This window comes from Nomascus leucogenys, chromosome 22a, assembly GCF_006542625.1.
Source record: "Nomascus leucogenys isolate Asia chromosome 22a, Asia_NLE_v1, whole genome shotgun sequence".
Lineage (NCBI taxonomy): Eukaryota > Metazoa > Chordata > Mammalia > Primates > Hylobatidae > Nomascus > Nomascus leucogenys.
Genome location: NC_044402.1, coordinates 72,851,271 through 72,864,635, shown reverse-complemented (window position 1 = coordinate 72,864,635; position 13,365 = coordinate 72,851,271). Strand labels below are relative to the sequence as shown.

At 43.5% G+C, this 13,365-nt stretch overlaps 1 long non-coding RNA gene across 1 annotated transcript in view; it reads left to right on the top strand.

Annotated features, from left to right (window-relative positions):
- Positions 1–13,365, top strand: part of LOC115832523 — a 58,537-nt gene that overhangs the window by 29,991 nt on the left and 15,181 nt on the right. The window contains exon 2 of the long non-coding RNA XR_004028043.1: positions 10,771–10,954. This is a non-coding gene — a long non-coding RNA (uncharacterized LOC115832523). The remainder of the gene's footprint in view (positions 1–10,770; positions 10,955–13,365) is intronic.

The window sequence follows — 13,365 nt, the reverse complement described above, 5'->3', positions numbered from 1 at the left end:
AGATAATTTTTTTAAAAAAACAATGAAAGGTGAAACATCAGGCTAACCTTCTGGCTGTGGCTCTGACTCAAGAGGCCCCAGGACCACAGCGTGAATCTCCTTCAGATGCTCCATCCCAGGTAAGACACCTACTGAGCCCCAGACCAACAAAGGGTGACACCCCACTGTAGGTCCCAAGCAGTGCACTTATTGCAAGCTAATAGGCTGCTGGAGGAAAGACTATCCACATTGTAAAAAGAACAGTGTTAAGGAAAACCCGCTCCCTGTTCACCAGATGCGTGAAATAGCCAAGAGGTCTGAGGTTAAAGATACCTAGAATAAGGACCGTGAATGATGGGGCCCTGGGGTTCCTCCTGACTCAGGCAGCACCCTCCATATTCCCACAAAGAGTCCCAGGTCGTGATGACCGTGGGAAATCAACTTTTGGACTTTTTGGTGGACACTGAGGCTAGTTACTTGGTGATAAATACCTGGCTGTCTAAACTCTTCAGAAACTGTTAAAGTGACCAGGGTCTTGGGAGAAACCTTAACAAGACCATCCTTCAACCCTTAGAATATCAGCTGGGCCAACCCACCTGAAGCACAGCTTCCTATATATGCCTGGATGCCCCATTCCTCTGCTGTGACATGACCTCATAACTAAAGTAAATGCCGAAGTTACTTTCGGCCCAGTATGACTAAATATTTTAGTACCCTCCAGAACAAGCCTATGCCCTGCAGGTTGCTGTGGAAGCATGGGCAGATAGGAGACCAGGAAGGGCCAACACAGCCATCCAGTACAAGTGAAGGTACAGGTGGGAACAATGTAGCCATGCTTGAAACAATACTTGTTAAGCCAACAAGCGAGAAGGGACATCCAACCTCTGCTGTGTGCTTTCCTTCAGTTTGGGCTCATTAGGCCTTGCTAGTCCTCATGTAACATGCCTATTCTGCTGGTTCAGAAGCCTGGGACTAAGAAACATAGATTTTTTCAGGATTTGAGGGCTATCAATCAATGGTAAAAGATATCTACTCAGTGGCCCCCAATCCCTATACTTTACTCACAACCCCAAATGGTGAACTCCATTGGTTTACAGTCTTAGATTTAAAAGATGCCTTATTTTACATCCCCCTGAGCCCTGAGTCACAAGAACTGTTTGCTTTTAAATGGGAAGACCTAGATACTAAAGCACAGTAAAAGTATTGTTGGACAGTTCTCCCTCAGGGGTTTAAAAACTCCCCTGCCATCTTTGAGGAAATTCTTGCTAAAGACCTCCCAGACTTGCAATTAAAGAATGGGACTCTATTGCAGTATGCTGATGACATGTTAATTGCCAGTACCACACAGGAGTTGTCTGACCAAAACACTATATTGAATCTAAGTTTTCTGGCTGAACTAGGGTACAAGGTATCCAAGAAAAAGGCTCTGATTTCTCGGCCTGCAGTAATATCTTGGGTTCGAGCTCTCCCAAGGGCAGAAGAACCTGGTCCCTGACCAGCGGGACACCTTAACCAGGGCAGACAGACCAACCACCTGGCAACAGTTGTGAGATTTCTTAGTTATGGCCAGATTTTCCTGGATATGGATTTCTAATTTTGGACTTATTGCCAAGCCTCTGTACAACGCTTTGTGGGGAGGAGATAACCCCTAGAATGGACTGGAGACTGATAGAGGACTTTCCTTGATATCAAAGGAAAACTGCTGACTGCCCCAGCACTTTGATCTCTTTGTGCTTGAGAGACAAGAATAAGCCTAGGAGTGTTAACTCAGGACCTAGGAAATATTAAAAGACGCATTGCTTGTTTCTCAAAGCAACTGGACATTGTCACAAAAGGATGATCTCCCTGCATTTGGGCTGTTGCTTCCACTTGTGACCTCCTCCAGGAAGCAGAAAAGTTTACATCAGGCCAGCCAACCACAGTGCACCCACCCCACTGTGTGCTCCCCTTGCTGGAACAGAAGGGAGGATACTGGCTGACCTCTGGGAGACTCTGCAGGTATCAGGTCATCCTTTCAGACAACCCAAATGTAATGCTGAAGGCCATCTCTCCTCTAAATCCTGCCCCCTCCTTCATTGAATGCCACCTGAACTTGTGCACAACTATCTACAAACAGTTGAAGAAGTTCATTCCAGCTGGCCAGACCTGACAGACGTACCCATAGACAGCCCAGACCTAGGGATGTTCACTGACAGGAACAGCTTTATGGGCCAGGGACAATAGAAAGCTAGGTGTGTGGTGGTAACCCACTGACAGACTACAGAAGCCAGAGCACTGCCCTCCAGAACATTAGCACTGAAAACGGAGCTCAGAGCCCTCATTGGAACCCTCCATCTAGGTAACAGAGCACAAGTGGCCATGTACACAGACTCTAGATATGCTTTCTCTGTTTTTCATGCTCATGGGGCCATCTGGAAGAAATGGGACTACTAACCTCTGATAATTAAAAACAAAACATGCTAGAGAAACTCTAGTCCTATTAAATGCCATTTTAGCCCACAGGAAGTAACTATAATACATTGCCTTGGGCACCAGCAGACAGATAGTTTGGTGGCAAAGGACAATATTGCATAGATGAGGCCACGAAGAAAATAGTAAGGATAAAGGCCCCCAAATGCTATTGATACCTTTGCTACCTAAAACAGATTGTGGCCCTGAGCCTCCCATATACTCAGATGAGGACCTAAAAAGAGCACTCAACTGGGGTTTTGACCCCAATCAGAGGACTCATGATGGATGGATATACCATGAGAGAGGAACAATTCTGGCACCAGCATATTTTAGGAATGATATTGTTGAATGTATTCATGACTCCACCCAGTGTGGTAGGGATGCCACCCTCCAATGGATACAAAAATATGTTGCTGGTTCACATATAAACAAGGCCATTCAGAAGGTTATAGAAAAATGTCTCTCCTATGCCCAAAACAACCCAAAAACTAGCCCTCCCCACTTAACAGAGGAGTTCAGACTGGGGGTGGAGGAACAATAGAGAACTGGCAAATTGATTTGATTATGATGTCAAGGATAGCAGGTAACTTGAAATACCTACTCTTGTTTGTGGATACCTTGGGTTGAGGCTTTTCTTTGTTGGACAAAAAGAGATTCTGAAGCCATTAAGGCCTTAATAAAAGAAATCATTCCTTGGTTTGGAACACTGGTTTTCATCTAGAGTGACAGTGGTGCAGCCTTCATGGCCCACATCTCACAGGGCATTTCTTAAGCCTCAGTATAACTTCGAACCTACATATAAACTGGAGGTCGCAGTCCATAGAGGCCATAAGATTCCCGACTTCCCCAGTTGCTCCTAGAGATAACATCACTATTGTAAAACCTAATACTGGTGTTTGAGATATTTTTGAGACCCCACATTCTGGTGCACCAGCTGTTGTCACACAGACCAGTAATCTGGTTCAAGCAGTTCTGTGATCCCATCCAGGAACAGAAGACAGCAAGAAGAACCTGCTTCAACCCACTATGATTTCATCTCTGACCCAACCAATTAGCACTCTCCACTCTCTAATCCCCTTCCCACCAAATTATCCTTAAAAAACTCCGGAAGTCTTCAAATTTTCGGAGAGACTAATTTGAATAATGACTCTGATCTCCCCTTTAGCTGACAGGGCATGCGCAGGGGTCTGTCCTTCAGACACTGATCCACCAATGGATGAATAAAGTACACTGACACACAGATATGCTGTTTTGCCAGTCCAGCTGAGTGTACTGGCCACTTAACAGACTCCAAGCAGAGTGCTGTAAACATGCAACCGGCCTCAATCAGACTTGCATTTATTCATTAAAGATTAATTGACAAAGGTCATGAGTAAACACCACTAGAGGGTAATTGACATTGTGGACCTCCTGAGTAGAAAGCAGTTAAGCACCCAGGGTAAATCAAAGGTTAGTCTTAGGACCACATGAGTAAACAAGCTAGTTAGATAAACTCTCCACATTCCTTTGTTTCTACTCTAATTTATTTAAGGGGACAAGGCTGCCTTCAGCCAAGTTTATTACTGGAGCTTATGCAAACCCCTCAGGCCTTCCAAGAAGGTTTGTGTCTTATAATTTTCCCCACCATCCTGACTGAACCCCCACATCTCCCCCATTTTTGTTATCTGCATCGGGTCTTTTTGATTGGAGAGTGTACATGTATGCGGCAACAGGTTTGTCAGGCGTGGTGGTCATTGCTCTTATTCTGGCTTTGCATCCTAGAATTAGCAAATAGCATAATACAATCATGAGTACAATTAGCAACATTCTTTCCAGTCCAAGAGTGACCCCCAGGTGTGGGGTTCTAACCAGAAGAGATGATCTTGCACACCCTTCTATATGGCTGTTTGTTGGGTGTGTAGATCTATGGTGTGAAGGGATTCTCAAATTTTAGTTTTAAGTTGCTTTATGTCTGCTGTTAAATTGTCATGAAAGGTCCCCCAGAGGTGTTGTTTTACCTCATCCCAACTATGTATTGATTGATTCCAAGGTAGAGAAGTGACACAGATATGTTTATGCCCCAGTCACAGTTTAATTGCTTTTGGAATGCCAGTGCATCTTGTCACTCCCCCACATACTCTAAGGCAGCCTCAAGGGCTCACAGTCATGCAAGAATCTTTTGATCCATACATTGCTGTAAGAGAAGTTCACTAGACACATTTTGGCCAGATTATCTACAAAGCTAGCTGTTTATATTGACTCAGTAATAGATGCAACAGCAATGCTAGCAGTTGCCAGGATGACTATGGCTGAGATTATAAAGGCCATAAGTGTAACTGAATCTTTTGTGTCTGACCTGGGACAGAGCATGTTCTAAGGTGGCAAGGGCAGAGGAACCTTGCCAATCATGTGTCAAATTGACTGGTAGAAATGCCTCAGATTGTCTCCTTAATACCATGACACTAGTGATTTTTAAATTAGATATATTGTGGTGAGTGATATATGAGGCAAACCAAGCCTATCCCTGCACCTGGGTCACAAACGTGGAGTTTTGGGGTATAATGGAAATGTTGGTTCCCATAAGGAAAACATATGGATGGGTAGTGCAAATCAGGCATTGATCAGTGTGATTATGAATAAAGGTTGTAGTATAGTTGCAATGGGAATTACATGTCCAATGTCAGGTGTTAAGGGAGGTGCTGTGATGTCCCAGGCACCATAAGGTGCCTTGGGTTGGCATGGACTTTACTTGTGGTCTGGGATATCTCATCCCCGCATTGGCCCAAAATACAGGGCAACAAGACATGGCTATGAAACTGATTGGTGCTATGATGGACGAAGACATTAGTAAGGCTGCCCTGCAATCGGCCATGGGGACTTCAGTTTAAGATGTTATAATTGCCTAACTGGAGACTATGGGCTTGCTTCCCATGACAGACATCCCAGCTAAAGTGGAATCCATTACTTTTCTGGCTCTGTTCTTTAGCACAGGAAGGAATGTTTGGGAAAGCAGCATTGATTGCATTGCCTGGTTTGAGGCTACCTGCAGCTAAGAATGTTAAGGCATTTCCTTTGCCATGATGTAGCCATACTTGTTTTTGGGCAGGTACACAGTAAGGGTTAGAACCTTTATAACTTACAGTGGGAGGATAGTGGAGTGTTATGTAGTGTTATTTGGCACTTTAGTCCAGTGTGTGAGATTATTGAGGGGCCCCACTGGGGGTAAATCTATCCCTCCTAGCGAAGCAGTCACGTTATTAAACGCTGGGAAGGGAGTGTCTGCCAAGGTGACAGGGCAAAAGAAAGGCGGATCTAAGATAATGAGCCCAAAAGAGTGTAGCGGGTACCAGTTGCAAACAAAGCGAGAGCATAAAAAGGATCAATACCCTACATGAGTTGCAATGTACAACAGAAAACATAGCAAGAAACAAATTATCTGGAGTAAATGCTATCTGTGTCCGGAGCAGGATTTGTTCAGCCCCCTGAGTTGTCTTCTTCAGCATCCCCCAGGTAACGTCTGGGCTTGTGTCATCCACAGAAGCCGCATCTTCTGGGTCTGTGGGTCTTGTAGGGTTAACTCCTTCATTTTTTGGTACCGGGTTGGGTCCTAGCCATGCCATGGTATGGTTTGATGCGTAATGCTGGAATCCAAAGAGGACCTGAGGAGGTGTGAACACAAGCATACCCTCTTCCTCATGTTAATAATTCATTTGGACCACACCATACATTACTGTTTACATCTTTCCATCAAACTGCAGGTTTTATGCCTTGAGAAGTTTTAGCAAAGTGTTTTTCTACAGCTGATTGAAATTTGTCATTAAATTTAAAAAATTAAGGGTAAATAAGGCTTGTGCCTATAGTGTTGCAGGGTCTTTTACCCATACTCCTTCTTTCCTGTTTTTTTGTTTTTTTTGAGCATATTTTTAAGAGTGGGCACGTTCTATTGCTTGTCCTTGGGGGTCATATGGGATCCCTGTGGAATGTTGGATATTCCACATGTGACTAAATTGTTGAAATTGTGAGCTGGCATAAGCTGGACCATTATCCATTTTAATTTTTGTGGGCCATCCCATAAGTGCAAAGATTAAAAGACGATGTTTAATGACTCTCCCAGAAGGGCATGTGCACTAATTAAATGGGTGTTGGTATCAACAGATACATACATATCTCAGTTTTCCAAATTTAGGGACGTGTGTAACACCTGTTTGCCATAACTGATTAGGTTCTAGTCCTCTATGGTTAATACCTGTGGAAGGAGGGGATGTGCCTGTGAGCTGGCAATCTGGGCATTGTAGGATAATTTGTTTAGCCAGCCTTTGTATATGTTGAAATTGTTTAGATAAATTTCCCTAATTTTGGTGGAAAAATTGATGCGATTAGGTGGCTTGGTCAAGCAGTGATGTCATAACCTGAAGAGCTGCTTGTTCATTGCCATAAGCCAATGAGCCAGGCAGAGAGCTGTGGGCTCGAATGTGTTTAATAAAAATAGGATGTGTATGTTGATCTAGCAATTGCTGAAGTCGGAGAAAAAAAGCACACAAGGCTGGCTCCAGAGTGGACTTAATTAAAGCTGTTTCAAGATTTTGTAGCAAATATACTGAGTAAGCCGAGTCACTTACAATATTTGTGGGCTGAGTGGAAAAAGTTTCCAAGGCCAGTATCAGAGCCCCAATCTCAGCTCTCTGATTGCTAGTAAACCCAGATCAAGTGATTGAATTGTGTAGTCTCCACCAGACTGCCGCTTTTCCATGTTTACCAGACCCATCAATAAACAGTGTTAAAGCATTAGGTATGGGGGAGTGAACTATTTTTGTGGGTAAGATTACCTGCGTATGAGATAAGAAATGAAAGAGTTTATCAGCAGGAAGCATGTGCTCTATTTGTCCTGTGTAATTGGAGAAAACTATTCGCAGATCTATTGATAAGGGCAATACTGATTTTCATTGCTTTTTGCTTAAAGGAATCCTGATGACATCAGGGTCATAACCTAGCAACTGATTGCATCATTTGCTGCCTGAATAGATGACTTTAGTAATTAACTGAATATACGGAGACAGTGTTTTAGTCCTGGTATGTAAGCAAAAAACCCATTATAGGAAGCGTAGCCCTGGGGTCATCTGTCCTATTAACCCTGTAGGGGGGTGTTTGGTGGGAAAAATAAACAACTGAATTGAATACCATGGATCAATGAGATCTAGCTGCCTCTGAGAGATGGCATGCTCTATTTCCTCAGTTTCCCTTTTTCCTTCAGGGCTTAAATATCTGGGAGAATCCAGGGCTGGATTGCCCTTTAAGATAGAAAACAGATTTTGTAGTTTATCAGTAGGAATCCTCAAAGTGGGGTGGAGCTAGGTAATATCACCCAATTTCTGATAATCATTTAAGGTGTATACGTTACTAGTATTTAACCTTTTGAGGTCTTGCTGACCAGGAAGTTAGTATGTACCCAAGATATTTCCAAGGAGAGGACATTCGTACTTTCTTAGGTGCAATCATTAAACCTCTTAGTTCTGTATTCTTTATGACAGAGGAATATAAATTTAAAAGTATTGGCTCCATTGGTGCTGCTAGAATATCATCCATAAAATGAATAATTTTGCAATCAGGAAATTCTTTTCTACTAGGGAGCAAAGCTTGATTTACATGATACTGATACATGGTAGGACTGTTTAGCATTCCTTGAGGAAGCACTTTGCAATGAAATTGACAAGCTGGCTTTTCATTATTGATAGCTGGTATTGTAAACGCAAATTTTTCTCTGTCCTGTTCTGCTAGAGGAATCGTATAAAAATCTTTTAAGTCAATAATGATTATAGGCCAATCTTGAGGAATCACCACGGGGGAGGAGTGGCCCTGTTGAAGGGGTCCCATAGGCTGCAAATTAGCATTAATAGCACGTAAGTCATGCAAGTCTTCATTTCCCAGACTTTTTGGGAATGACAAAACTGGGTGAATTCCAAGGGCTGTTAGTAGAATATTATCCATAAAATGAACAACCTTGTAATCGGGAAGTTTTTTTGTTTTTGTTTTTGTTTTTTTCTAATGGGGAGTAAAGTTTGCTTTAATTGCTCCTTAACTAACTCATGGGCCGTTTGTAATTTCTCTCCCTTTAGAGGTTACAGTTTTACTTAAATTGGATTTGGAGAGAGTCAGTTAGGGGTAAGAAAGAGATAACAGTGCCCATTATCAGGAAGAGGTTTTTCAAATTCTTAAATTTTACTTAAATCTTAGCATAGAATTATAATTTGGGATGTCTCTCGTCTACAAGGAGCACATGAAATTTTGCCACGGGCCACCTGCAGAGTTGGAGCGCTGAGCAGACGGATCCTGAGGTGGCAGCTGCGTTGCACTTGCAAAAGCGCTGCTTTTTTCTGTGCCGCTTTTTGCCTGTGCCACTTCCTACCCCCGCTGCAGGGTGGCTGTTGCCTGCTGGGCCGACATTCCCGCATGCGCCTCCTGCCCCTAACAGGCTAACTTCCGAGCGCTGCGCGGGGCTCTTTGTTGCTGCTGCCCCCGTGTGGACAGAGTTCCTGGGAGAACTTGCTGGCTCTGGTTTGCCGAACTTCCTCGCTGGGGAGCCTCTCCTTCTGCTTACTGCTTGCTTAGCCGCCTGGCTTTGGCCTCTAATGCTTTTTTTTTTAACAACTCTTTAGGTACCTGATTGCCTTGGTGATTTTGCATTATTGGGCAGGCTAAGAGCTCCCCTTTTAATGCTGCCTGCTTAAGACAGGGTTTCATAGCTGTAGTGTATCTCGTTTTTTTTTTTTTTTTTTCGTATCTATTGGAGGAGGTGGCTCAGGCACAACCTCTGTTTCCTCTTTGTTATTTTGGCCCAGTGATATCAGGGCTGAGGTAAGAGGAGGCGATAAGATAGGTGACGGTTCCTCCTCCTTCCCCTTTTTGGGCTCTTCCATGTATAACGGAACTAGGGCTGCTCTAATTAAAGCCCATAGCCCAGTTAAAAGCTGTTACTGGGCCCTTGTGCATAACGTTGTTTAAGATTTCTCCCTACTTGTTCCCAGACCTCTACATCTAGCGGTCCTTCTTCTGGGAACCATGGATTAAGTGAGACAACAGTTTGCATTAGGTCTCTTAATTGAGCTTGCAAAACTGATGCTCCCCTAGCCTTAAGTAACTGTTTCAACACTTTTATGTACTGTCCCTGTTGAACTGATAAGTGTTGTCCCATCATGAAATCTCAGCCTGGACAATCCCCCCCAAACTTGGTAATCTCAAGCAGGCACCAATGACTCACTGTTTTACTGACTTGACTGCCAGTCCTCTCCACCTTCATTTCTGGGGGTCTGTCGTGCTCCCGTCACAGCAATCCCCACACAGGGCACCAGCTGTGGGGTCTGTCCCACAGACCCTGACCCAACAATGGATGAATAAAGTACACTGACACACAGATATTCTGCTTTGCCAGTCCAGCTGAGCGTCCAGGCTGCTTACAGACTACAAGCAGAGTGCTGTAAACAGTTGCGACTGCGGCCTTGATCAGTCAGTGAGACTTGCATTTATTCAGTAAAGATTAATTGACAAAGGTCATGAGTAAACACCACTAGAGGGTAGTTGACATTGTGGACCTCCTGAGTAGAAAGCAGTTAAGCACCTGATCAAAGGTTAGTCTTAGGACCACATGAGTAAACAAGCTAGTTAGATAAACTCCCCACATTCCTTTGTTTCTACTTTAATTTACTTAACTAAGGGGACAAGGCTGCCTTCAGCCAAGTTTATTACTGGAGCTTATGCATCTCCCCCAGGCCTTCCAAGGTTTGCGTCTTATAATTTTCCCCACCATCCTGACTGAATCCCCAGAGGCATGCATTAAACTCTTTCTCTATTGCAATCCCCCATCTTGATAAATTGGCTCTATCTGGGCAGTAGGCAAGGAGAACCCATTCGTTAGTTACAAAGTTTATAAATTTGGAAAGGAGAGCTTTATTTTTCATAAAAGTTTGCAACTGGCAGGGTGACCTTTCTGACACTGGGAAGGATAGCCTCTGGCCAGGAGCTAGAAACAGATACTTTGAGGGAGGGGCAAAGGGAACAGGAGTCTATGCTGAACAGAGTGGCCAGCAATAGGAATCATGAATATTTACAAAAGAAGAAATATGCACATATGCAATGGAGCTTCATGCTCCTTCATCAGTCACATGTAGACTAGCCAGAGCCACTCCATGGTCAGTGGTCTCTTATCAGGAAGAAATGCTGGTCAATTGTTGTGTCAAAACCACAAAAGGGAGATGCAGCATCCCTTAAACTCAGGTTTTCAAAATTACTCTGGGGTCCCCGTGGCAAAGAGGGGGTCCATTTATTTGGTTGGGGGGCTTAGGATTTCATTTTTATTTTTCAAAATAGGATTGAGGCAAATACTTGAAGTCGCAATCCAAGGTCAAGAAAACAGAATCAAGAGGTCACAGTCCTCCTCTGATGATGGCTCAGAAAGCTGGAAGACACTCAACATTGAATCCTGGGACTCCGTGCCATGCTTGCTAGGAGAAACAGCCACCGTGAGTCCATCTTTCAGATCTCAAGTGAACAGGTATGCAAGTCATAGAATTAAATTTATTTCGGCTGGGTGCAGTGGCTCACTCTTGTAATCCCAGCACTTTGGGACGCTGAGGCATGCAGATCACCTGAGGTCAGGAGTTTGAGACCAGCTTGGCCAACATGCTGAAACCCCCATCTCTACTAAAAATATAAAGGTAGCCCTGTGCATGGTGGTGGGTGCCTGTAATTGCAGCTACTTGATACTTGGGAGGCTGAGGTGAGAGAATCACTTGAACTCAGGAGGTGGAGGTTGCAGTGAGCCAAGATTGCACCACTACACTCCAGCCTGGGCTACGGAGTGAGACCCTGTCTCTAAATAAATACGTAAAAATAAAAAATTCATATGTACAACCCTAGCTGCAAGGGAGTTTGGGAAGGTATTTTTAGCACCTCAGCCCTTCCAACTAGAAAAAGTATGGAATAGAGCAAGCCAGTCCACAGATACGTATCACAGTGGCTTAGGAGTTTTATTAACTTATGTGTATGTGTTTTCTGGCATGAGTACTTGGGTTGTTCGTAGTGGGCACAGGCAAAGAAACACTGAATAATTGCTGCCTGAGAAAGGAAATGTCAAATTGCAAAAGCTTCTCTTTAAGTCAGCCTGAACCTGTTCAATGTGTTTGTTTTGTTACTGATTTAGATAAGTCTTCATAACCAGATCAACATGTCACTGCTTCTGTGGGACAGCTACTAGAACTGGCACATTGTTTCCCATTCCATTGTAATGCTATTCACTGTCATGGGATTTTACTTCTCACAGGGCAGGAATCTTAAAAGCATGGCCTGTAAGAGCAGCCTACAACAAATGTCAGCTATCCTGTCAAGATGGTGAAAGCTATATATTTAGATAAACCAAAGACTTAACTGCACCCCAGTTGGTCCTTATCCACACATTTGAGCATGTTAGGGGTTTGGAAGTTGTGTAGAGGTACATAAGGTAGTGTATAATCCTTGGTAGCCTAGGTTATAATCTTATTCCTTATACCATTTTACAGGTGAAGGAATTAAAGCATCAGGCATTTAAACTTGCCCAGGTCATACAGTAAAAAGTGACACAATAGGGACTTGAATAAGACTGGCTGTAGAGACCCTTGATACCCAAAGAGTAGTCTGTAGAGCAGTAGTATTGTAGCACCTGGAGCTTGTTAGCAATGTAGACTCTCAGGCTGTTTCCCAGACCGTTTAAATCAGAACCTGAATCTCAACAAGATCCTCAGGTGAGTCTTAGGCATGTTAAATTTTGAGAAAGACTGCTCTTAACTTCTCTAACTGAGATTTCCTGACCACCAGTGGCTTCCTCAGTTAGGTAAGAACCCCAGAACTTCAGTTCCATCAGCAATTTGAGGACACCTTGGCATCAGGCAGTCCCCCAGTCTTCCTATGGAAGAATGCATGTATATATCTGTTTTTTGCCTTTACATAGTCTTGCAGTTCATGCATTATTGTGACATGTGGGAGGCAGGAGTTTTCAAATTTGTTCTTCCAGTGACAAACTCCGTTCCAACACACATGGTGTAACTCAGGTGCAAGATGAGCTCTGTGAGCATTTCCTCTTCTGCATAGCAGTAAAGGTAATAAGCAGTAAAACTGCGGCTTGCCTTCCCACTAAAGGAAACCGAAGAAATTGATGGTGTGTAAAGAACTCTGAGAAAAGATTCAAAAAGAGAATCTGCTCTTTTCACACTTTTCCATGTCAGGGGGGAAAAACACAAAGAATCAGTACTTAGCAATTTCAAGATGCTTTGTTGATTATCTTGTCATCTTTCTGACCCCAACTGAAGACTGCATTATGGTCACTGTATTAAGGGCTGAGACAGAATTTAACATAGAAATAAGGTCACTCTTGTCGTTGTTCAAAATGATCTATGTTGATAAGGACTTTAAGAGTTAGGTTCATCGTATTTTTTTTGTAGTTATAACACCCACAGTAAGACTTAAGTTGGTGGACACTGAAGAATGAGGAGACGAAAATAAAAATAAACTGTGTCTCCCCATCTGTGAAACGAGGAAGTAGAACTAGATTTCCATGCTTCCTTCCCCTTTTAACATTTTATGGCTCTATATAATAAACAAGAGTAAGTATAAAAGTAACATTTAATAAGCACTTCCAGATGGTCCAGTTTTCTCTTTACAAGAACCTCTGGGCTGGGTGCGGTGGCTCACACCTGTAATCCCAGCACTTCGGGATGTCGAAGCAGGGGTGGATCATCTGAGGTCAGGAGTTCGAGACCAGCCTGGCCAACATGGTGAAACCCTATCTCTACTAAAAATACAAAAAATTAGCCAGGCGTGGTGGCAGGCGCCTGTAATCCCAGCTACTCGGGAGGCTGATACAGGAGAATCGCTTGAACCCAGAAGGCAGAGGTTGCAGTGAGCCAAGATCGTGCCATTGCACTCCAGCCT